This window comes from Hordeum vulgare, chromosome 5H (assembly GCF_904849725.1).
Source record: "Hordeum vulgare subsp. vulgare chromosome 5H, MorexV3_pseudomolecules_assembly, whole genome shotgun sequence".
NCBI lineage: Eukaryota > Viridiplantae > Streptophyta > Magnoliopsida > Poales > Poaceae > Hordeum > Hordeum vulgare.
In genome coordinates, this window is record NC_058522.1 from 477,532,636 (window position 1) to 477,558,216 (window position 25,581).

The window sequence follows — 25,581 nt, forward strand, 5'->3', positions numbered from 1 at the left end:
CTGAACCGAGTGCAGGCGTGGAAGAAGTCTGCGGCTCGCTGTGGTGTGGACGTCGCTCTGTCTTTGGTCCGAGTGCACTGCAAGGAGGCTCGCGAAGAGAAGCTGAAGGCGTTGTAGGTCGCCAACACGAAAAAGCTTCGATTCGAAGACTTCATGGAGACCTTCCTTGAGAGCGCCACTCGCATCGCCGACGGGATCGACCTCGACACATTCGTAGAGCCTGCCAGTCCCAGCGCCAGTCCTGATGTCGTTTGAGAAAACTTTTACCTCGGTATGCCGAGTGTTGGGTGTAAGAAACTTTGGCCACTGCTGTTGGCCGTCACATTCTTGGTTCGGTGTGGGTAAGCTTGATTTACACCAAGCCAACTATCTTTAGGTGAACTTTGAATTTGAATCGAATCTTTTGCTCTTCTTTTGCCAAAGAGTTGTTGATACGATTTTGGCTCGTGTTTTTTGTTTGGCGTTTCTTGGTGAAGCCAATGGAAAACATGCGGAGCATGTAATTGTCAGTTGTCTTGACATCTGCATGAGCCTCACTAAGGGTCTGCTGAGTCTCCGAGTGGATCTGTAGGATACACTCGAAGGCAATAGAGTACTTAGGCGATTCGTGATCGCGGCTAAGTCTTCGAGTGTGACTGTCAGGTCGCACCTAGAGCGAGTTGTTACTCATGTAATTGTCAGTGGTCTTGACATCTACATGAGCCTCAATGAGGGTCTGCTAAGCCTCCGAGTGGATCTGTAAGATACACTCGAAAGCAATAGAGTACTTAGGCGATTCGGGATCGCGGCTAAGTCTTCGGGTGCGACTGTGAGGTCGTACTCAGAGCGAGTTGTTACCCATGTAATTGTCAGTGGTCTTGACATCTACATGAGCCTCAATGAGGTTCTTCTGCTCATGTAATTGTTAGTGGTCTTGACATCTACATGAGCCTCAATGAGGGTCTGCTACTCATGTAATTGTCAGTGGTCTTGACATCTACATGGGCCTCAATGAGGGTCTGCTACTCATGTAATTGTCAGTGATCTTTACATCTACATGAGCCTCAATGAGGGTCTGCTAAGCCTCCGAGTGGATCTGTGAGATACACTCGAAGGAAGCTTTCTATTTAAGCGATTCTTGATCGCAAACAAGTCCTCGAGTGCAACGTTAAGTGCACACTCGGAGAAAGTGTGTAGTTAGGCGTTTCGTGATCGCAGCTAAGTCCCCGAGTGCGATGTTTAGTGCACACTCGGAGAAAGTTTGTACTTAGGCGATTCTTGATCGCAGCTAAGTCCCCGAGTGCGACGTTTAGTGCACACTCAGAGAAAGTTTGTACTTAGGCGATTCTTGATCGCAGCTAAGTCCCCGAGTGCGACGTTTAGTGCACACTCGGAGAAAGCTTGTACTTAGGCGATTCTTGATCGCAGCTAAGTCCCCGAGTGCGACGTTTAGTGCACACTCGGAGAAAGTTTGTACTTAGGCGATTCTTGATCGCAGCTAAGTCCCCGAGTGCGACGTTTAGTGCACACTCGAAGAAAGTTTGTACTTAGGCGATTCTTGATCGCAGCTAAGTCCCCGAGTGTGATGTTTAGTGCACACTCAGAGAAAGTTAGTACTTAGGCGACTCTGGATCGCAGCTAAGTCCCCGAGTGCGACGTTTAGTGCACACTCGAAGAAAATTTGTACTTAGGCGATTCTTGATCGCAGCTAAGTCCCCGAGTGCGACGTTAAGTGCACACTCGGAGAAAGTTAATACTTAGGCGATTCTGGATCGCAGCTAAGTTTTTTTTTGAGACCGGAGTCTACGACCGCGGAAGAATTTTGAATCTGAAAAGAAAAAAAACTCAATCTACTTTGTATTATTTCACCAGTACTTGTTCTTTACATTGCTTCAGTCGACGGTCACGTGTAGAAGCGCTTCAGGAGATCTCCGTTCCATGCTCGCGGCTCATCCGTTTCCCTGTCGATGTTGTAGAGTCGGTATGCTCCGTTGTTCAGCACCTTGGAGATGATGAAGGGTCCTTCCCAGGTGGGAGCCAACTTATGAGGTCTCTGCTGATCCACTCGGAGCACCAGGTCGCCTGCTTGGAATGTACGACTCCTGACATGTCACGCGTGAAAGCGCCGCAGATCTTGTTGATAAATTGTTGAGCGAGTCAGTGCCATCTCGCGCTCCTCCTCTAGAAGATCCACTCCGTCTTGCCTTGCTTGTTCTGCTTCAGCTTCGGAGAAGAGTTCAACTCGTGGAGCATTGTGAAGCAAGTCACTCGGAAGGACTGCCTCTGCTCTGTAAACGAGAAAGAACGGGGATCGCCCTGTAGATCTTTTTGGGGTTGTGCGGAGACCCCAGAGCACCGAAGGTAGCTCGGTGACCCATGCACCAGCAGCATGTCCCACCTCTCGCAGGAGTCGAGGCTTCAAACCTTGCAGAATAAGTCCATTCGCCCGCTCTGCTTGCCCGTTTGTTTGGGGATGCGCCACAGATGCAAAATCCACTCGGATACCTTGGCCTGTACAGAAACCTTTGAATCTGTCCGAGTCAAAGTTTGTTCCGTTGTCAGTGATTATACTGTGAGGTACCCCGAATCTGGAGATGATGTCCCTGACAAACTTGATGGCCGTTAGAGCATCGAGCTTCTTGATGGGCTTGGCTTCGATCCACTTTGTGAATTTGTCGACTGCCACCAACAGATGTGTGTATCCCCCTTGGCCTGTCCTGAATGGACCGACTGTATCTAATCCCCATACTACAAACGGCCAAACAAGAGGGATTGTCTTCAACGCGGATGTTGGCTTGTGGGACTTGTTGGAGTAGAACTGACAGCCTTCACATCGGTCGACCATATCTTTAGCCATTTCGTTCGCCTGCAGCCAGAAGAAGCCAGCTCTGAATGCTTTGGCGACGATTGCTCTTGAAGAGGCGTGATGGCCGCAGGTTCCCGAGTGAATTTCTTCCAGGATCAACTGTCCCTCCTCAGGGGAGATGCATCGTTGAAGGACGCCAGAAATGCTTTCCTTGTACAACTGGCCGTCAATGACAGTGAACGACTTTGACCTGCGGACGATCTGTCTGGCTTGGACTTCGTCTTCCGGTAATTCTTGCCTCAGGATGTATGCAATGAATGGCACAGTCCTCTCGGGGATGACAGCAAGAATCTCCATGATCAAATCAACCACGGCAGGTACTTCGACTTCAGTCGGGTCCGTCGAGCTCTTTGGTTGTACTGGTTCCTCTGTGAAGGGATCTTCTTTAACTGAGGGAAGGTGGAGGTGCTCGAGGCAGACGTCACTCGGAACTGGTCTCCGAGTAGATCCGAGTTTTGCCAACTCATCAGCTGCTTGGTTTTTCAGTCGCGGAACGTGGTGGAGTTCCAAACCTTCAAACTTTTTCTCAAGCTTCCTCACTGCATTGCAGTACGTGGTCATGGTGGGGTTCCTGACGTCCCACTCCTTCATCACTTGATTGACCACCAAATCTGAATCGCCATAGACCATCAGGCGACGGACGCCGAGTGAGATGGCCATGTGCAATCCGTAAAGGAGAGCTTCATACTCTGCCTCATTGTTGGAGGAATCAAAGTGTATCTGCAGCACATACTTGAGTTTGTCGCCCTTTGGCGATATGATCACAACGCCAGCGCCGGAGCCGTTTAACATCTTGGACCCATCGAAGAACATTGTCCAATGAGCCGAGTAGATGTGGGTCGGTTGCTGTTGTTCTACCCATTCTGCTATGAAGTCAGCCAGAGCTTGAGACTTTATAGCTTTCTTGGCCTCTAACTTGATGTGGCAGTACAACATCTCCATTGCCCACTTCGCCACTCGGCCTGATGCGTCCCGATTGTAGAGGATTTCCGACAACGGAGCATCAGAAATGACGGACACCGAGTGGTCTTGGAAATGGTGAGCCACCTTCTTCGGAGTCATGTAAATCCCGTAAATAAGTTTTTGATAGTGGGGATACCTCTGCTTCGAAGGAGTCAGGACTTCGGAGACGTAATACACTAGCCGCTGAACTTTGTATGCTTTGCCTTCTTCTTCTCGTTCGACTGTGAGAACAGTGCTGACGACTTGATTTGTAGCCACGATGTACAGAAGAAGGGGCTCTTTACTGAACGGAGCAGTAAGAACCGACTGGGTGGAAAGTAGGACTTTGAGGTCGTCGAATGCGACTTGGGCTTCGTCTGTCCACTCGAAGGTGTCTGATTTTTTCATGAGTCGGTATAGAGGAAGTGCCTTCTCGCCGAGTCGACTGATAAACCTGATCAAAGCCGCTAGGAAACCTGTGAGCCTTTGAACATCGTGTATTCTGACCGGCCGCTCCATTCGGACGATGGTCCCAATCTTTTCGGGGTTGACATCGATCCCTTGTTCGGAAACGAAGAAACCGAGTAACTTTCCGGTGGGAACACCGAATGAACACTTGGCTGGGTTGAGCTCGATATCGTACCTACAAAGGTTGGCGAATGTTTCTGCCAAGTCACTTAGCAGGTCGGAACCTTTGCATGACTTGACTATGATATCATCCATATACGCCTCCACATTCCGACCGATCTGGTCGAGAAGGCATTTTTGGATCATGCGCATAAAGGTTGCTCCTGCATTCTTCAAACCAAATGGCATAGTGATGTAGGAGAAGCACCCGAATGGGGTGATGAAGGCTGTTTTTAATTCATCGGGGCCATACAGACGGATCTGATGATAGCCCGAGTAGGCATCAAGAAATGACAAACGCTCGCAACCCGCAGTCGAATCGACAATTTGATCGATGCGGGGGAGCAGAAAGTGGTCTTTCGGGCAGACCTTATTGAGATGCTTGAAGTCGATGCGCATTCGGAGCGACTTATCCTTCTTGGGCACCATGACAACATTGGCGAGCCACTCGGAGTGGTGAACCTCACGAATGAAGTTGGCTGCCAAAAGCTTGGCCACCTCTTCCCCGATTGCCTTCCTCTTGTGCGCGGCAGACCGGCGCATGCATTCTCGGACAGGCCGAGCGGCGGGATCCACGTGCAGTCGGTGCTCAGCCAACTCCCTGGGTACACCTGGCATGTCAGAAGGCTTCCATGCAAAGATGTCCCAGTTCTTACGGAGGAATTGGATGAGCTCGACTTCCTATTTAGGATCGAGGGTGGTGGAGATGTTCGTCGGGGCAGCGGTGTCGTCCGTTGGGTGGATGCTGACCTTCTTCGTCTCTCCCGCCGACTGGAATGCGGACTCTGAAGCTGGCTTCTTCGAACGCATCAAATCAGCGGGGTCGACTGTTTTCTTGTACTCATCAAGCTCGAGGACGTCCATCTGCTGATCGGCGATTCTTGATCCCTGCTGCAGACACTCCTCGGCCCGCTGTCGATTGCCTGTGATAGTTATCACACCTTTCGGGCCTGGCATCTTCAGCTTCAGGTATACGTAACATGGACGGGCCATGAAACGCGCATACGCCGGGCGGCGCAGAATTGTGTGGTAAGCGCTCTGGAAGTCCACCACCTCGAACGTCGGCTTTTCCTTGCGGAAGTTCTTGTCGGAGCCAAAAACGACGTCCAACACGATCTGGCCGAGTGACTTGGCCTTTCGTCCAGGGATGACTCCGTGGAAATGCATGCTGCTCTCGCTAAGTTTGGACATCGGAATGCCCATCCCTTTGAGAGTGTCAGCGTACATGATGTTCAAACCACTGCCGCCGTCCATGAGGACTTTGCGCAGTCGGACTCCTTCCACCACCGGGTCGACGACCACAGCTTGCCTCCGTGGGGTGGGCACGTGTGCTGGAAGATCCGACTGGTCAAAGGTAATCGCAGTCTGAGACCATTTGAGAAACGTGGGGTTGGTCGGCATGGCCATGTTCACCTCCCTGTTCACCAGCTTCAGTCGACTCTTGCTCTCAACGTCAGCAAAAATCATCAGTGTTGCATGGACTTGGGGGAACGGATCCTCCTTGTCCTCCTCATCTTGCTCATTGCCCTTTTCACTCGGTTGCCCGTCGCCGAACCCCTAGATCAGGAGGCGACATTGCCGAGTTGTATGCTTCGGATATATGGCGTTGCCCTCTTCATCCATCTTCGTGTGAATCGGACATGGCTGGTCCAAGATGGGGTTGTTGAACTGCTTCTTCTTGGGGGTGAACTGAGCCTTCCCCTTGCCCTTGAACTTGGCATTGGTAACAGCTGCGGCTTCTGCCTGCGGAGTGGACGGAACTTTCTGCTTCTGTTTCCGAGTGTTATTCCCATCTCCGTCGGCGACTGTTTTGTGCTTGCCGCTGCGGATGCGGTCCTCTTCTTCGCCATTTGCATAGCGTGCCGCTATCTCCATCATCTTGCTCATGGAGATATCGCCTGTTCGACCAAACTTCAGGTACAGATCTCTGTACCGCACGCCTGCCTTGAAGGCGCAGACTCCTTGGTGCTCTCTGACGTTCTCCACCATGTGGTAGAGGGTCGTCCAACGCTGAATGAAATCGCGCAGGGGCTCATTCTGCTTCTGGACGCAGTGCTGGAGCTCCACGAGGCCAGCAGGGCGTTTGCACATCCCTCCGAAGGTCCTGATGAATACTCGGGCCAGATCTGCCCAGCTGTAGATGCTTGAGGGGGCCAATTGGTTCAGCCATGCTCGCGCCGAGCCATCGAGCATCAGAGGGAGGTGCTTCATGGCGATGTGGTCGTCCCCTCCTCCGATCTGGACTGCCACTCGGTAGTCATCCATCCACGTTTCTGGCTTGGACTCTCCTGTAAACTTGCTGATCCCCGTCGCCAATCGGAAGTTGGGAGGGATGTCAGCCGAACGGATGGCTCGACTGAAACACTCGGGACCAGAAACGATGGTCCTGCTTCCACTCGGACGGTCAATATCGTTACCATCGCGGTGGGCTCGGCCCCTGTCGACCCTACGCTGGGCGATATGCCCTCTCGCGTCGGGCCTTGGATCGTAAGTGTCATCGATTGAACGCCGATCATCATGATGTCGGGGCCCGTAAGGCCCACCTCGCGGAGGGGTGCGTGAACGGCGACGACCTTCGGGATTCACGGAGCAGCTGCCTCCCCTGGGTCGCTGATGAGAACCAGGGTTGTGAACTGACCGATGCGTGTTCGCATGAACAGAACTATTGTGGATCCTGTTGTGTGACTGAGAGACCACCGAGTTTTGCTACTGCGCCGTGTGCAGCAGGGCGCGGAATTGCTCGATCCCCCTGCTAGCCTGTGAATCAGTCGGCCGAAGGGAATCGGCTATCTTGGCAGCGGCAGCCAAGTTGAGGATGGGTGTGCGGAACAACTCCACGTCGCTCCGCCGAGTGTGCCGACTGGCAGAACTGCGAGGTGGACGGCGGGCGTCGGATGTTTCACCGATCTCGCGCTCGTTCCGGCCAGTTTGGCGGGGACTTTCATGGGAGTTGGCCATGTGTACTTCTGCTGCAGGCCCGCGACCCAAGTACTCGGAAGGAAACTCAGTCGGAACCGAGTCCGAGCGCTGGGACGGCGGGGCAACCACAACCGACTCTAGGACCGCCACCTGTGAAGACGCGTTCTGGCGTGCTTGGGCGTGTTGCACCAATGCTGGAGCCGCGGACGGCGGGACCGCTTGTTGCGGCGCGTGACGGCGATTTAGGTCGACACCGGAGCCGACTGCTGGAGAAGAAGAATGCCGCGGGCGCCAGCACGGAAGTGCGTAGCTCCGCGATGGGGGAGCGCCTCGACATCGAGAGGGGCGTCCCGAAGCCATGCCGAATCGTCGATGATGAAGGAGATAGCGCCGAAGAGGATCTCGTGACCCATGCTCGAATCTCCACCAGATGACATGGCGAAAAGATGTAGTCGCAAACTCGCCGGAAGTCGCTTAGACGCCTGCCCCATGGTGGGCGCCAACTGTCGTGGGTATAAGTCTGACAGTAGATGTGTAGGGTACGAAAGGATGGGCAGAGCCTTAGCTACGGCGATGTTGTATGAGTTCGGGCCCCTCTACGGTGGAGGTAATAGCCCTACGTCTCAGCACTCTAGGAGCTTGTTGTCGAGTGGAATACGGATTACAGTGAATTGCTCACCCCTGCACCAGTGGGGGAGGGCAGCTTATGTAGAGTGCGCTGCCCTCCACAACGGTTCGATGCACAGGGGTGGAGTAGTGGCGAATAAATGCCTACGTTACAGGTAATGTACGTCTTAAATGCTAATAAATGTACATGGAAACGTACGACCATTTCCCTCTAGGGGGGTTACGATGCACAGAGTGGAATCCAGTCGGTTAGTTTGATATACTCCGAATGCTCATCTCCGACTGGATGGTGGAGGATTCGTTACCGACTGGATGATGGGATGTCCTTAATTCAGTCGGAACTGATTAAGGGTCTTATCCCTTATGAAGGGTAGTCCTTGGGTAGGACTTATAGGGCAGACCTATGACCCTACCCTAGGATTATAACCCCATCAGGAGGTGAAGAGGAACAAGGTGGAAAATGGGAGCATCAAGAAGGGCAAAACCATTCCTACCAACACAGCGGGCGAACTAAATCCTTCCTATGTTTTATGTCGTGCTGGTGATGGGCATGTTTATGCCAGATTTGTTGGTTCTTACTATGAGTACATTGAATGTGCTATTTGGGTTCCTAAGACCCTTGTCTCTAACATTAAAGGACCCATTCAAAAATGGGTACCTAAAACCAAGCCTTGATCTATTGCAGGAGTTTTCTTCCGGTGGGGTGTCATGGTTGCTCGATAGTGGAGCAACAAATCATATGATCGGAAGCAAGGACTTAGTGGTGGATGTGCATCCTTCCCCATCTATGCCCACCCATGTCCAATTCGCCGATGCATCATCATCAAAGGTATTGGGATTTGGTAAGGTGGTCATCTCTCAAGAGTTATCTATTGAGAAGGTCATGCTTGTAGAGTCCCTTGCTTATAATTTACTTTCGGTTCGTCAACTTGCAATTATGGGCTTTTCCACATTCTTTAATCTTGATACTATGGTCCTTTTTTGGAGCAAGACTCTTAAAGTAGTCTATGTTGGATATGTCGAAAATGGTCTCTATGTGGTGAACTTTTCAAAGCGACCCACTAAGACTGCGACGTGTCTAATGGCTAAAGTTGATGTGGGTTGGCTTTGGCATCGCCGACTAGCTCATGTCAATATGAGATCTTTGCAAAGTCTCCTCAAAGGGGACCATATTCGTGGACTAACAAATGTGAGTTTTGGCAGAGATCGTGCTTGCAGTGCGTGCATCGAAGGAAAAATCCATGAAACTGCTCATCGTCCAACGACTCTCATTTACACTAAGAGACCGTTGGAGCTCCTTCATATGGATCTCTTCGGTCCCCCATCATTTGATAGTCTTGGGGGCAGAAAGTACTTCTTGGTGATTATTGATGATTACTTAAGATACACGTGGGTATATTTCTTTAAGAGGAAGAGTGAGACTCAACAAACTGTTATCAACTTTGCTAACGAAGGTCAACGTCAACATGAAGCAAAGATTTTGATGATCAGAAGTGACAACGGCACCGAGTTCAAGAACTACACCTTGGATGAGTTTCTAGGTGATGAGGGAATAAAACATCAATATTCGGCACCATATACCCCTCAACAAAATGGTGTGGCGGAAAGGAAGAACCGGACACTGATGGACGCTGCAAGAACAATGATGGCGGAATTGAAATCTCCATATAACTTTTGGGTCGAAGCCATCAACACAGCATGTCATGCATCCAATCGGCTCTATATCCGCAAAGGCTTGAACAAGACCCCATATGAGATTCTCACCGGAAACAAACGCAATCTCAAGTACTTCCGGGTATTCGGGTGTAAGTGTTTTATTCTCAAGAAAGGTGCACGTTTAGCTAAATTTGATTCTAGAGCACATGAGGGCATCTTTGTTGGTTATGCTACAATGCTTACCGTGTCCTCAACAAGTCCACTGGACTCATTGAGGAGACGTGTAACGTGGAGTTTGATGAAAATAATGGCTCCCAAGTGGAGCAAAGTGGTCTTTGTGATGTAGGTGATGAAATTCCTCCCCAAGCCATAAGAAGAATGGCGATTGGTCAAATACTCCCCATTGAGGAACCCCTTGTGGCCGAAGGAGAAGGACAATGCTCTACTCAAGTGGAGCCATCATCCTCACAAGTCACACACGCTTCCGATGAACAAAGAGAAGACCCTCAACAAGTTGAACAAACTCAAGAACAAGATCAATTGCCTAAAGATGGTGACGTGTCCCATGAGGTACAAGCATTCATCCAAGGTTCCGAACCTGCTCAAGATCAAGATCAAGTGCAACCACATGATCCAGACCAAATAGAAGCACAAGATCAAGATCAAGAGCAACCACAAGAACAAGGACAAACTAGTGAACCTGCTCAAGTCAAAGATCAAGTTGACCAGGATGTTGTCTCTCAATTTACTTCTGCGGCGCCTAAAAAGGCTACTGGTGCCAAGGGAGGATCAAAACGCAAGGGCAAGCAAAGCAATCAAGTCGATATTCCCCAGTTATCCAATGAAGAACTCTTGGAGCGTCGCGCAACCAAGATTGCGAACAAGCTGATAGTCAAGTCACATCTTATGAAGAATGTACTTTGTAGTTTGAAAAGGGGAGTGTCCACTCGTCAACAAATTTGGAATTGTTGTGAGCATCACGCGTTTCTTTCGTATTGTGAACCCCAACAGGTATAGGAAGAGCTCGATGATGAGGATTGGCTTATGGCCATGCATGAAGAACTCAACAACTTCGAGCGTAATCAAGTCTGGGATTTAGTGCCAAGGCCAAAGGAGGAACGTAATGTCATCAGGACCAAATGGATCTTCAAAAACAAGCAAGATGCCAATGGGATTGTGATTCGAAACAAGGCAAGATTGGTCGCTCAAGGCTACTCCCAAGTCGAGGGTATTTACTACGGTGAAACCTTTGCCCGTGTTGCTCTTCTAGAATATATTCGCATGCTGCTTGCATTTGCTTCTCATCATAATTTCAAATTACAACAAATGGATGTGAAAGGTGCCTTTCTTAATGGTCCTTTAAATGAGTTGGTCTATGACAAACAACCCCCGGGGTTCGAACATCCCAAGCTCCCCAATCATGTGTACAAACTCAATAAGGCAATCTATGGCCTTAAACAAGCCCCACGTGCGTGGTATGAGTATCTTACTAAGTTGTTACAAGATCGTGGGTTTGAAATTGGGAAGATTGATCCCACTCTTTTTACTAAGAGGGTCAAAGGGGATTTGTTGATATGCCAACTATATGTTGATGATATCATTTTTGGTTCTCCTAACAAATCTTTCAATGAAGAATTTGTTGCACTAATGACCGAGAAATTTGAGATGTCTATGATGGGTGAGTTGAAGTTCTTCCTCGGGTTCGAGATCAAACAAGGCTTAGAAGGGACCTTCATCAAACAAGCCAAGTACACTCAAGACATGCTCAAGAGGTTTGAGCTAGAGGATGTCAAGCTGGTCAAGTTTCCCATGCCAACAAGATGCAAGCTTGACAGTGATCCCAATGGTAAAGTGGTGGATCAAAAGGTATATCGCTCCATGATTGGATCCCTCCTTTATCTTTGTGCATCTAGACCAGATATAATGTTGAGTGTAGGGATTTGTGCACGGTTTCAATCTGCACCAAAGGAAAGCCATTACATGGCTGACAAACGAATCTTTCGATATTTGGCTCATACCCCAAACTTTGGTCTATGGTATCCCAAAGGAGCAAACTTTAACCTAGTGGGCTATTCTGACTCAGATTGGGCAGGAGACTGTGTGGAGAGGAAGTCAACCTCTAGAGGATGCCAATTCCTTGGTCGTTCACTGGTAAGTTGGTATTCAAAGAAGCAGAATTGTGTCTCACTACCCTCCACCGAAGCTGAGTATGTAGCAGCTGCAAGTTGTTGTGCCGAGTTGCTATGGATGAGGCAAACTTTAAAGGACTACGGTGTCACGTGTGACAAAGTGCCTCTTCTATGTGACAATCAATGTGCTATCAAGATTTCTCTCAATCCGGTTCAACACAGCAAGACCAAGCACATTGATATTCGCCATCACTTCATTCGTGAACATATCAAGCTAGGTGATATTGAGATTCACTTCATCAACACTGAAGAGCAACTTGCAGATATTTTCACTAAGCCCCTAGATGAAGCAAGGTTCCGGGAGTTAAGGCATGAGCTAAATATCATTGATTCAAGTAATGTGGATTGAAACTAGGCACTTTGCACCTCACTCTACATTACATCTTGCTCTAGATGTAGGCATGGACATAGGGGGAGTGTTGTTCTCTCAGTGAACTTTCCCTCCCCCATTATGCATAGATCGATCGAGTTTGTGCTTCAAAGACGAGATATGGTCATGAACCCAAGGATAATTCTTCGCGGTGTCATACCATTTGTCTCAAACATAGGTGGCCTCGACCACCGCCCTCTCCGTTGGAGACTCTGTGTTTTTTCTTTTCTTTCGGTGTTTCTTTCTTGCTTCCGTGTTTTGTTTCTCTTGGCTTGATCAAGTTTTTTCCACCACCTAAGGAGTAGGGAGTTCATTTTGTGGCTATTTTGTGACTTCGAGCACGGTACTACCGCCCCCAGCATGGTAGTAAAAATTTACTACCGCTGGGGGAGCAGTACTACTGCTCACCAAGCGATACTACCTCCCCGAGCACGGTAGTAATTTTTTACTACTGCTGTGGGCGCGGTACTACCGCATGTGGAGTGATACTACCGCGATGAATGCGGTACTACCGCGCCGCCTCGACCAGGGGGCTATTTAAAGGGCTGGGAGGCCTTTCTCTTTTCCCCTCAGCCTCGAGTTCTTCTCTGTCTCTCTCTCTCTCTCTCGTGTCCTCAAAAACTTCCCTAAGGCATCGCCGGATTTCCCTATCCGGCCATCGTCCTCCGATTCCGACCGATGGGACTCTTCCCCACGCGCCATGGACACCGGTACTACCCCTCATCTGCGCTCTTGTGCTTTCTTGTTGATTCAATCTAGGGTTAGGGCATATGGTCTCATGGCACCGTGATTGGGATTTAGTGGCAGCTTTTTCGTAGTATGATCCCTTGCATAGGAGGTGTGTGTGTCTAGGCGTGCATAGGATCCAGATCTGAGGCTTTAAACCTTCCTTCACAAGTTTTTCCTTTCAAATTTGCATAGATCTGTGATTAGGCCGCCCCGTGCGGTACTACCGCCCCTCGTGGCGCGGTACTACCGCTCGTAGAGCGGTAGTAAAATTTTACTACCGCTCCAGAAGTGGTACTACCGCTCTATGGGCGGTACTACCGCTCCCAGAGCGGCAGTAAAATTTTACTACCGCTCCACCTGCGGTACTACCGCTCCCCTTTGTGCACACACACTTCTCTCTTGCGTTCTATGGGTTTTTCGGTCTTTCTTGATCTTTGCCTTGACTTGTTTCTCTTCTCTTTCGTGTTTTGTGTGTTGTTTGCGTGTCTCAGGTGGTGGTTCCCGACGTTCCAACCCGTCTCGCACTGCCAGCTCCAAGCGACCTTCCTCCGATCCGTCTGAAGGCTCCAATGCCCCCAAGCGCACTTTTAAGAAGCCTGCTCCGAAGAAGCCCTCAGTCAACTGGAACACCATGCCGCTTGCTGAGTTCCAACACCGTCGCAAGCTCAACCCCTATGCCAACAATAGGGAGACTTTCCCTGGCGGTGAACTGTTTTGGAATCGCGATCAATTCCTAATCCATGAAGATGTTCTCAAATCGAAGAAGAACCTATATGTACTGGTGCAATGGATTGATCTTGCTCACTTGAGGAAGGACATGTCTTACTTTGGGGAGGCCATCGCTATGGTGGAACAACTTCAGATTGCGGACCTCATCTTGTTTCACCAGGATTTTGATATTTCCATTGTGGCTCACTTCTTTGCTACAGTGCACTTTCACCATGATGAGGCTCGTACTATGACTTGGTTGACAAATGGAGTGCAGCTGAGTGCTACCTGGAAAGATTTCATGGATCTTCTTCAGGTCAGGGATGAGGGCCTCACTACTCCTGTTGGCTTGCGCCCCCATGCCAAGCCTCAAGCTGCTGCAAAGGAGAAGTTGCACCCTTACCTCTCTGTGAAGCACACCCCAGCTGGCGAGGTATCCTATGTCATGAACCCCTTTTTGGATGTGATGCACCGGATTTTTCGCAACACGTTATTTCCCAGGGTTGGCAACAAGGACCAGGTTCACTCTTACCTGGTAGACATGCTTCTCATGTGTCAGAAAGCGAGGAATCGTCAGTGTCAGCCCCTTGATGTTTCTCATGTCATGTGGACTGAGCTCTACTCTGCAGTCATTCACCGTAAGGTCCCAATCTACGGTCCCTACCCGTTCTACTTCATCAAGGCCACTTGGACCAAGACTTTCCCTGGGGCTGAGTTTCTTGCTCCTCATTGGGTCCGCCATGAGCCCATCAAACTGCGTCAGAAGGACAAATGGGCCAACACCTCCTCTCGTCCTGCTGCCCCCAAGGGATTCTGAAGACGATCTGCCTGGCGCTGAGGATGAGGCCCCTCCAGAGGCTCACCGACAGGGTGAGGGTTCCCACACGCCTGCCTCTGCGGAACCATCATGGGCCACACGGCTCACAGACAAGATGAAGACCCTGTTCTGCATGCAGGCCAAGGGCCAGTACATGACCCATGTTGCTCAGAAGGAGAGTCGCCAGCGCGACAAATTGATCATGAGGAAGCTTGACCTGCCCTTCTCCAGCGGTTCTGAGCGCGAGATCACTCCCGAGGCTGAATGGATGGAGAAGCACCGGTTTTAGTGGGCTGCATCTGAGGAGGACACCGATGATGACTCAGATGAGGAGTATCATGATGAGGAGGACACCGACTGATGTTTCTACCACCTGGGTTGTAGGGCTCCTCTCTACCTTTTTGGTGTTCCGATGCCAAAGGGGGAGAGAGTGTAGGATTTGCTCGTTCTCTAGTTTTTCTGGTTATTTGGTTTGATAAAACTTTGTTGCTTTCGTTCGTTGCTTTTGTTTTATGGTTGAGACTATGAGTCGTCAGACCCTATCATGATGTGAGATATATGTTTTATCTTCCTTATCTTTTGTCTCAGTATTATCAGTTTTATCCATATTATTATTAACCTATGAGACATAGTATCTTGTGCCAGTATTCCTTTGATCACATGCTTTGCCATGCTTCAATATTCTTCATCTCTCGTACGTATGTAGTAAGGATGGCTTTGTTGGAAATATGCCCTAGAGGCAATAATAAATTAGTTATTATTATATTTCTTAGTTCATGATAATCATTTATTATCCATGCTATAATTGTATTGATTGGAAACACAATACTTGTGTGGATACATAGACAAAACACTGTCCCTAGTAAAGCCTCTAGTTGACTAGCTCGTTGATCAAAGATGGTCAAGGTTTCCTGGCCATAGGCAAGTGTTGTCACTTGATAATGGGATCACATCATTAGGAGAATCATGTGATGGACCAGACCCAAACTAATAGACGTAGCATGTTGATCGTGTCATTTTGTTGCTACTGTTTTCTGCGTGTCAAGTATTTGTTTCTATGACCATGAGATCATATAACTCACGGACACCGGAGGAATGCTTTGTGTGTATCAAACGTCGCAACGTAACTGGGTGACTATAAAGATGCTCTACAGGTATCTCCGAAGGTGTTCATTGAGTTAGTATGGATCGAGACTGGGATTTGTCACTCCGTGTGACGGAGAGGTATCTCGGGGCCCACTCGGTAATACAACATCACACACAAGCCTTGCAAGCAATGTGACTTAGTGTAAGTTACGGGATCTTGTATTACGGAACGAGTAAAGAGACTTGCCGGTAAACGAGATTGAAATAGGTATGCGGATACTGACGATCGAATCTCGGGCAAGTAACATACCGAAGGACAAAGGGAATGACATACGGGATTATATGAATCCTTGGCACTGAGGTTCAAACGATAAGATCTTCGTAGAATATGTAGGATCCAATATGGGCATCCAGGTCCCGCTATTGGATATTGACCGAGGAGTCTCTCGGGTCATGTCTACATAGTTCTCGAACCCGCAGGGTCTGCACACTTAAGGTTCGACGTTGTTTTATGCGTATTTGAGTTATATGGTTGGTTACCGAATGTTGTTCGGAGTCCCGGATGAGATCACGGACGTCACGAGGGTTTCCGGAATGGTCCGGAAACGAAGATTGATATATAGGATGACCTCATTTGATTACCGGAAGGTTTTCGGAGTTACCGGGAATGTACCGGGAATGACGAATGGGTTCCGGGAGTTCACCGGGAGGGGGCAACCCACCCCGGGGAAGCCCATAGGCCTTGAGGGTGGCACACCAGCCCTTAGTGGGCTGGTGGGACAGCCCAAAAGGGCCCTATGCGCCTAGGAAAGAAAATCAAAGAGAAAAGATAAAAAAAGGAGGTGGGAAGGGAAGGAAGGACTCCCACCCACCAAACCAAGTCCAACTCGGTTTGGGGGGGGAGCCTTCCCCCTTGGACTCGGCAGACCCCCTTGGGGCTCCTTGAGCCCCAAGGCAAGGTCCCCTCCCTCCCACCTATATATACGGAGGTTTTAGGGCTGATTTGAGACGACTTTTCCACGGCAGCCCGACCACATACCTCCACGGTTTTTCCTCTAGATCGCGTTTCTGCGGAGCTCGGGCGGAGCCCTGCTGAGACAAGGTCATCACCAACCTCCGGAGCACCGTCACGCTGCCGGAGAACTCTTCTACCTCTCCGTCTCTCTTGCTGGATCAAGAAGGCCGAGATCATCGTCGAGCTGTACGTGTGCTGAACGCGGAGGTGTCGTCCGTTCGGTACTAGATCGTGGGACTGATCGCGGGATTGTTCGCGGGGCGGATCGAGGGACGTGAGGACGTTCCACTACATCAACCGCATTCACTAACGCTTCTGCTGTACGGTCTACAAGGGTACGTAGATCACTCATCCCCCCTCGTAGATGGACATCACCATGATAGGTCTTCGTGCGCGTAGGAAGATTTTTGTTTCCCATGCGACGTTCCCCAATAGTGGTATCAGAGCTAGGTTCATGCGTAGATGTCTTCTCGAGTAGAACACAAAAGTTTTTGTGGGCGGTGATGTGCGTTTTGCTGCCCTCCTTAGTCTTTTCTTGATTCCGCGGTATTGTTGGATTGAAGCGGCTTGGACCGACATTACTCGTACGCTTACGAGAGACTGGTTTCATCGCTACGAGTAACCCCGTTGCTCAAAGATGACTGGCAAGTGTCGGTTTCTCCAACTTTAGTTGAATCGGATTTGACCGAGGAGGTCCTTGGATGAGGTTAAATAGCAACTCATATATCTCCGTTGTGGTGTTTGCGTAAGTAAGATGCGATCCTACTAGATACCCGTGGTCACCACGTAAAACATGCAACAACAAAATTAGAGGACGTCTAACTTGTTTTTGCAGGGTATGCTTGTGATGTGATATGGCCAACGATGTGATGTGATATATTGGATGTATGAGATGATCATGTTGTAATAGATAATATCGACTTGCACGTCGATGGTACGGCAACCGGCAGGAGCCATAGGGTTGTCTTTATACTAACGTTTGTGCTTGCAGATGCGTTTACTATTTTGCTAGGATGTAGCTTTAGTAGTAATAGCATGAGTAGCACGACAACCCCAATGGCAACACGTTGATGGAGATCATGGTGTGGCGTCGGTGACAAGAAGATCATGCCGGTGCTTTGGTGATGGAGATCAAGAAGCACGTGATGATGGCCATATCATGTCACTTATGAATTGCATGTGATGTTAATCCTTTTATGCACCTTATTTTGCTTAGAACGACGGTAGCATTATGAGGTGATCTCTCACTAAAATTTCAAGACGAAATTGTGTTCTCCCCGACTGTGCACCGTTGCTACAGTTCGTCGTTTCGAGACACCACGTGATGATCGGGTGTGATAGACTCAACGTTCACATACAACGGGTGCAAAACAGTTGCGCACGCGGAACACTCGGGTTAAGCTTGACGAGCCTAGCATGTGCAGACATGGCCTCGGAACACAAGAGACCGAAAGGTCGATCATGAATCATATAGATGATATGATTAGGATAGGGATGCTTACCACTGAAACTATACTCAACTCACGTGATGATCGGAGTTGAGCTAGTGTAAGTGGATCATGAACCACTCAAATGACTAGAGATATGTCTTTTTGAGTGGGAGTTCTTAAGTAATATGATTAATTGAACTAATTGTCATGAACATAGTCTAATGGTCTTTACGAATTACGATGTAGCTTGCGCTATAGCTCTACTGTTTTTTATATGTTCCTAGAGAAAATTTAGTTGAAAGTTGATAGTAGCAAACTTTGCAGACTGAGTCTGTAAAACCGAGGATTGTCCTCGTTGCTGCACAGAAGGCTTATGTCCTTAATGCACCACTCGGTGTGCTGCACCTCGAGCGTCGTCTGTGGATGCTGTGAACATCCGACATACACGTTTTCTGATGACTACACAATAGTTTAGTACAAAATACTTAATAGCTTAGAAGCAAGGCGCCGAAAACGTTGTAAAACGTCATGGAACATAAGTGATGTTCTAAAGAGATGAAATCGTGATTTCATGCTTGTGCCCTTGTTAAGAGGTACGAGACCTCCAACAAGATTCTTTGTCCACAAAGCAAAGGAGAAAATCTCAATCGTTGAGCGTGTGCTCAGATTGTCTTTGTACGACAATCACTTGAATCAAGTGGGAGTTAATCTTCCAGATGAGATAGTGATGGTTCTCCAAAGTCACTGCCACCAAGCTATGAGAGCTTCGTGATGAACTATAACATATCAAGGATAGATACAATGGTCCTTGAGCGATTCGTGATGTTTTGACACTGCGAAAGTAGAAATCAAAAGGAGCATCAATAGTTGATGGTTTGTAAAACCACTAAGTTTCAAGAACGGCAAGGGCTAGAAGGGATACTTCGTGAAACGGCAAAACAGTTGCTGCACTAATGAAGAGACCCAAGATTAAACCCAAACCAGAGACTAAGTGCTTCTGTAATGAGGGGAACAGTCACTGAGGCGGAGCAACTCTAGATACTTGGTAGATAAGAAGCTGGCAAAAGTCGAAAGAAGTATATTTGATATACATGACGTTGATGTGTACTTTACTAGTACTCCTAGTAGCATGAGGGTATTGGATAACGGTTCGGTTGCTAAGTGATTAGTAACACGAAATGAAAGCTACGGCATAAATGGAGACTAGCTAAAAGCGAGGTGACGATACGTGTTGGAAGTGTTTCCAAGGTTGATATGATCAAACGTCGCACGCTCCCTCTACCATCGGGATTGGTGTTAAACCTAAATAATCGTTATTTGGTGCTTGCGTTAAGCATGAACATGATTGGATCGTGTTTATTGCAATACGATTATTCATTTAAAGAGAATAATGGTTACTCTATTTGCTTGAATAATCACCTTCAACGGTTTATTGAATCTCGATCATAGTGTTACACATGTTCAAGATATTGGTGCCAAAAGATACGAGGTAATGATGATAGTACCACTTACTTGTGGCACTGCCGCTTGAGTCATGTTAGTATAAATTGCATGAAGAGGCTCCATGCTGATGGATCTTTATATTCACCTGATTTTGAATCACTAGTGACATGCTAATCATACCACATGAGCAAGGCCTTATTTTCATTGAGATGAAACAAGATAGTAACTTGTTGGAAGTGATACATTTGATGTATGCAGTCCAATGGGTGCTGAGGCACGCAGTGGATATCATTATGTTCTTACTTCACTGACGACTTGAGTAGATACATGAGTATTTACTTAATGAATCACAAGTCTGAAATATTGAAAAGTTCAATTCCGTTTCAGAGTGAAGTTCGTCGTAACAAGAGGATGAACTGTCTACGATATGATCATAGAAATGAATATCTGAGTTACGAGTTTTTGGTACACAGTTAAGACAATGTGGAAATTGTTTCGCATTTCATGCCACCTGGAACATCATAGTGTGATGATGTGTCTGAACGTCATAGCCACGCACTATTTAGTATGGTGCATGCTGTGATGTCTCTTATCGAATTACCACTATCGTTTATGGGTTATGCATTAGAGACAACCGCATTCACTTTAAATAGGGCACCGCGTATTTCCGTTGAGATGACACAGTATAGACTGAGGTTTAGAGAAATCTAAATTGTCGTTTCTTGAAAGTTTGGGGCTTCGACACTTATGTGAAAAAGTTTCAATCTGATAAGCTCGAACCCAAAGCGGATAAATGCATCTTCATAGGATATCCAAAACAGTTGGGTACATCTCCTATCTCAGATCCGAAAGCAAAGTGTTTGTTTCTAGAAACGGATCCTTTCTCGAGGAAAGGTTTCTCTCGAAAGAATTGAGTGGAAGGGTAGTAGAACTTGATGAGGTTATTGAACCATCACTTCAACCAGTGTGTAGCAGGGCGCAGGAAGTTGTTCCTGTGGCGCCTACACCAATTGAAGTGGAAGCTGATGATGGTGATCATCAAGCATCGGATCAAGTTACTACAAGCCTCGTAGGTCGACAAGGTCACGTACTACTACAGAGTGGTACGGTAACCCTGTCTTGGAGGTCATGTTGTTGAGCAACAGTGAACCTACGAGTTATGGAGAAAGCGATGGTGGGCCCGGATTCCGACAAATGGCTGGAAGCCATGAAATCCGAGAGAGGATCCATGTATGAAAACAAAGTGTAGACTTTGGAAGAACTACTTGATGGTCATAAGACTATTGAGTAGAGATGGATCTTTGAAAGGAAGACAGACAATGATGGTGACAAGTCACTATTAAGAAAAGCTCGACTTGTCGCAAAGATGTTTTCGACAAGATCATACAGTTGACTATGATGAGACTTCCTCACTCATAGCGATGCTAAAGGTCTGTTAGAATTATGTTAGTTGTTGATGCATTATTTATGAAATATTGCACGTAGTATGTCAAAACATTGTTTCCTCGACGGTTTCCTTGAGCAAACATTGTATGTGATACAACCAGAAGGTTTTGTCGATCCTAAAGATACTAGCAAGTATGCAAGCTCCATTGATCCTTCAATGGACTGGTGCAAGCATCTCGGAGTTGGAATATACACTTTGATGAGATGATCAAAGATTTTGGGTGTGTACAAGGTTTATGAGAAACTTGTATTTCCAAAGAAGTGAGTGGGAGCACTATAGAATTTCTGATAAGTATATGTGGTTGACATATTGTGGGTCAGAAATAATGTAGAATTTCTGTAAAGCATACAAGGTTGTTTGAAAGGAGTTTTTCAAGGAATACCTGGATTGCGCTACTTGAACGTTGAGCATCAAAGATCTATGGAGATAGATCGAAAGCGCTTAATGTAAGTTTCAACAAGATGCATGCCTTGACAAGTTTTTGAAGGAGTTCAAAATAGATCAGCAAAGAAGGAGTTCTTGGTTGCGTTGTGAGGTGTGAATTTGAGTAAGACTCAAAACCCGATCCCGGCAGAATAAAGAGAATAGACGAAGGTCGTCTTCTATGCCTTAGCCGTAGACTCTAAAGTATGCCATGCTGAGTACCGCACCTGATGTGTGCCTTGCAGCAAGTTTGTACACAGAGTGATCCAGGATTGAATCACTGATCAGCGGTCAAAGTTATCCTTAGTAACTAAATAGACTAAGGAATTTTTCTCGATTATGGAGGTGGTTAAAGAGTTCGTCGTAAAGGGTTACGTCGATGCAAGCTTGGACACTAATCCGAATAACTATGAGTAGTGAAACGGATTCGTATAGTAGAGTAGATATTTGGAGCATTTACGAATAGCACGTAGTAGCAGCATCTATAAGATGACATAAATATTTGTAAAGAACGCACGGATCTGAAAGTTTCAGAACCGTTGACTAAAACCTCTCTCACAAGCAAGACGTGACCAGACCCCAGAACTATATGGGTGTTGGATTCGTTGGAATCACATGGTGATGTGAACTAGATTATTGACTCTAGTGCAAGTGGGAGACTTTTGGAAATATGCTCTAGAGGCAATAATAAATTAGTTATTATTATATTTCTTAGTTCATGATAATCGTTTATTATCCATGCTATAATTGTATTGATTGGAAACACAATACTTGTGTGGATACATAGACAAAACACTGTCTAGTAAAGCCTCTAGTTGACTAGCTCGTTGATCAAAGATGGTCAAGGTTTCCTGGCCATAGGCAAGTGTTGTCACTTGATAACGGGATCACATCATTAGGAGAATCATGTGATGGACCAGACCCAAACTAATAGACGTAGCATGTTGATCGTGTCATTTTGTTGCTACTGTTTTCTGCGTGTCAAGTATTTGTTCCTATGACCATGAGATCATATAACTCACGGACACCGGAGGAATGCTTTGTGTGTATCAAACGTCGCAACATAACTGGGTGACTATAAAGATGCTCTACAGGTATCTCTGAAGGTGTTCGTTGAGTTAGTATGGATCGAGACTGGGATTTGTCACTCCGTGTGACGGAGAGGTATCTCGGGGCCCACTCGGTAATACAACATCACACACAAGCCTTGCAAGCAATGTGACTTAGTGTAAGTTACGGGATCTTGTATTACGGAACGAGTAAAGAGACTTGTCGGTAAACGAGATTGAAATAGGTATGCGGATACTGACGATCGAATCTCGGGCAAGTAACATACCGAAGGACAAAGGGAATGACATACGGGATTATATGAATCCTTGGCACTGAGGTTCAAACGATAAGATCTTCGTAGAATATGTAGGATCCAATATGGGCATCCAGGTCCCGCTATTGGATATTGACCGAGGAGTCTCTCGGGTCATGTCTACATAGTTCTCGAACCCGCAGGGTCTGCACACTTAAGGTTCGACATTGTTTTATGCGTATTTGAGTTATATGGTTGGTTACCGAATGTTGTTCGGAGTCCCGGATGAGATCACGGACGTCACGAGGGTTTCCGAAATGGTCCGGAAACGAAGATTGATATATAGGATGACCTCATTTGATTACCGGAAGGTTTTCGGAGTTACCGGGAATGTACCGGGAATGATGAATGGGTTCCGGGAGTTCACCGGGAGGGGGCAACCCACCCCGGGGAAGCCCATAGGCCTTGAGGGTGGCACACCAGCCCTTAGTGGGCTGGTGAGACAGCCCAAAAGGGCCCTATGCGCCTAGGAAAGAAAATCAAAGAGAAAAGAAAAAAAAGGAGGTGGGAAGGGAAGGAAGGACTCCCACCCACCAAACCAAGTCCAACTCGGTTTGGGGGGGGAGCCTTCCCACTTGGACTCGGCCGACCCCCTTGGGGCTCCTTGAGCCCCAAGGCAAGGTCCCCTCCCTCCCACCTATATATACGGAGGTTTTAGGGCTGATTTGAGACGACTTTTCCACGGCAGCCCGACCACATACCTCCACGGTTTTTCCTCTAGATCGCGTTTCTGCGGAGCTCGGGCGGAGCCCTGCTGAGACAAGGTCATCACCAACCTCCGGAGCACCGTCACGCTGCCGGAGAACTCTTCTACCTCTCCGTCTCTCTTGCTGGATCAAGAAGGCCGAGATCATCGTCGAGTTGTACGTGTGCTGAACGCGGAGGTGCCGTCCGTTCGGTACTAGATCGTGGGACTGATCGCGGGATTGTTCGCGGGGCGGATCGAGGGACGTGAGGACGTTCCACTACATCAACCGCGTTCACTAACGCTTCTGCTGTACGGTCTACAAGGGTACGTAGATCACTCATCCCCCCTCGTAGATGGACATCACCATGATAGGTCTTCGTGCGCGTAGGAAAATTTTTGTTTCCCATGCGACGTTCCCCAACAGGCTTAGTCTATATAATCTAGGGAGAGTGTTCTCTTTGTGGTTAGTTGTTGGTATGCACATACCCAGAGGAAACTTGTCCCCTTGTGATATCTTTGGAGTTTGCATATGCCTATCTCTATTATTCTGTGCAAATCCAACATTGTCATCAATCCACCAAAAAGGGGAAGATTGTTAGGGCATATTTATCCTAAGTGGTTTTAGTGATTGATGACAATTGTTGTGCGGACTAATCTTGTGTCCTGAGCATTTCAGAATATTCTCTTCTAGGCACAAGATGACTCGACGCCCCTCGGAGGTTCTCGAAGACGGATTTTCTTCTACATTTCTCTTCCTAGTTTGAGTCATAGGAAAGTCTTCTTATCAAGAGAGGGTCCGCGTCGGAAAGGTTTGGGTGGAATCCTCATGCACACACGTCATGCACCCACCCATATTTTGGCTTCAATGGAGCACCAATGTGTTTTCTATGCCTATGCGACAAAGGGTAAGCGGTAGTACCGCTGGCACAGCGGTAGAACCGCTCTCAGAGCGGTAGTAAATTTTTACTACCGCTTCAGGAGCGGTACTACCGTCCCAGGTGCGGTAGTAAACTTTTACTACCGCTCCAGGAGCGGTACTACCGCCCGAAGTACGGTAGTAGTTTTTTACTACCGCTCCAAGGGCGGTACTACCGCCCTTAGTGCGGTAGTATTAATTTACTACCACACCGACAGGGTTTTTTATCACATACTTTTCCACGGAGGTGGTGGCACGGTAGTATCTCGATACTACCGTGGTTGGTGAGAAGCTGAGCGGTAGTACCGCTCGTGCATTTATGTGGTAGGTGGGTAACGGGTGGATCTGCCCCCCTACTATATAAAGGCATCTTCTTCATCCTAGAGCTCACCTTTAACCCCTCTAAGCTCCATTGTTGCTCCACAAGCTCATTTTAGCCCGATATCTCTCCCTAGCCAATCAACCTTGTTGATCTTCTAGGGATTTCTTGAGAAGGCCTTGATCTACACTTCCACCAAATGATATTTGATCCCCCCTACTAATCCCTTGCGGATCTTGTTACTCTTGGGTGTTTGAACACCCTAGACGGTTGAGGTCACCTCGGAGCCACATTCCATTGTGGTGAAGCTCCGTGGTCTTGTTGGGAGCCTCCAAGCTTTGTGTGGAGACTGCCCCAACCTTGTTTGTAAAGGTTCGGTCGCCGCTTTCAAGGGCACCTATAGTGGAATCGCGGCACCTTGCATTGTGCGAGGGCGTGAGGAGAATACGGTGGCCCTAGTGGCTTATTGGGGAGCATTGTGCCTCCACGCCGCTCCAACGGAGACGTACTTCCTGTCAAAGGGAAGGAACTTCGGTAACACATCCTCGTCTTCATCGGTTCCACTTGTGGTTATCTCTTACCTTTACTTTGTATTTGTTGGTGTTGTAGAGTATCTCTTACGTGCTTCTTTACTCGTTGCTAAGTAGCATCATATAGGTTGTCCACCTAGTGTCATGTTAGTGAACCTTTATGATTGCTACTCCTTATTTATTTAGAAAAGCTAAAAATTGGTAGTTACCTATTCACCCCCCTCTAGTCAACCATATCGATCCTTTCACACCTTTCTTATGTAAATACCACACAATACTATGTGAGGAGGCATTGACATTCACACTTTGCACTTTAGCAATAATAGTATTCCATTGGATGAGAAAATTACCAACCAATCTTCTATGAAAGACATCTCAAAGTTGCATTTTACAAAGTCAACAATAGTACAAAATTGTTTTGGACACAAATCAAAGATCTCAGGGAATTGACCAGCAAATTCTAGGTTGCTATCCAGGGATCAAGAAATAATA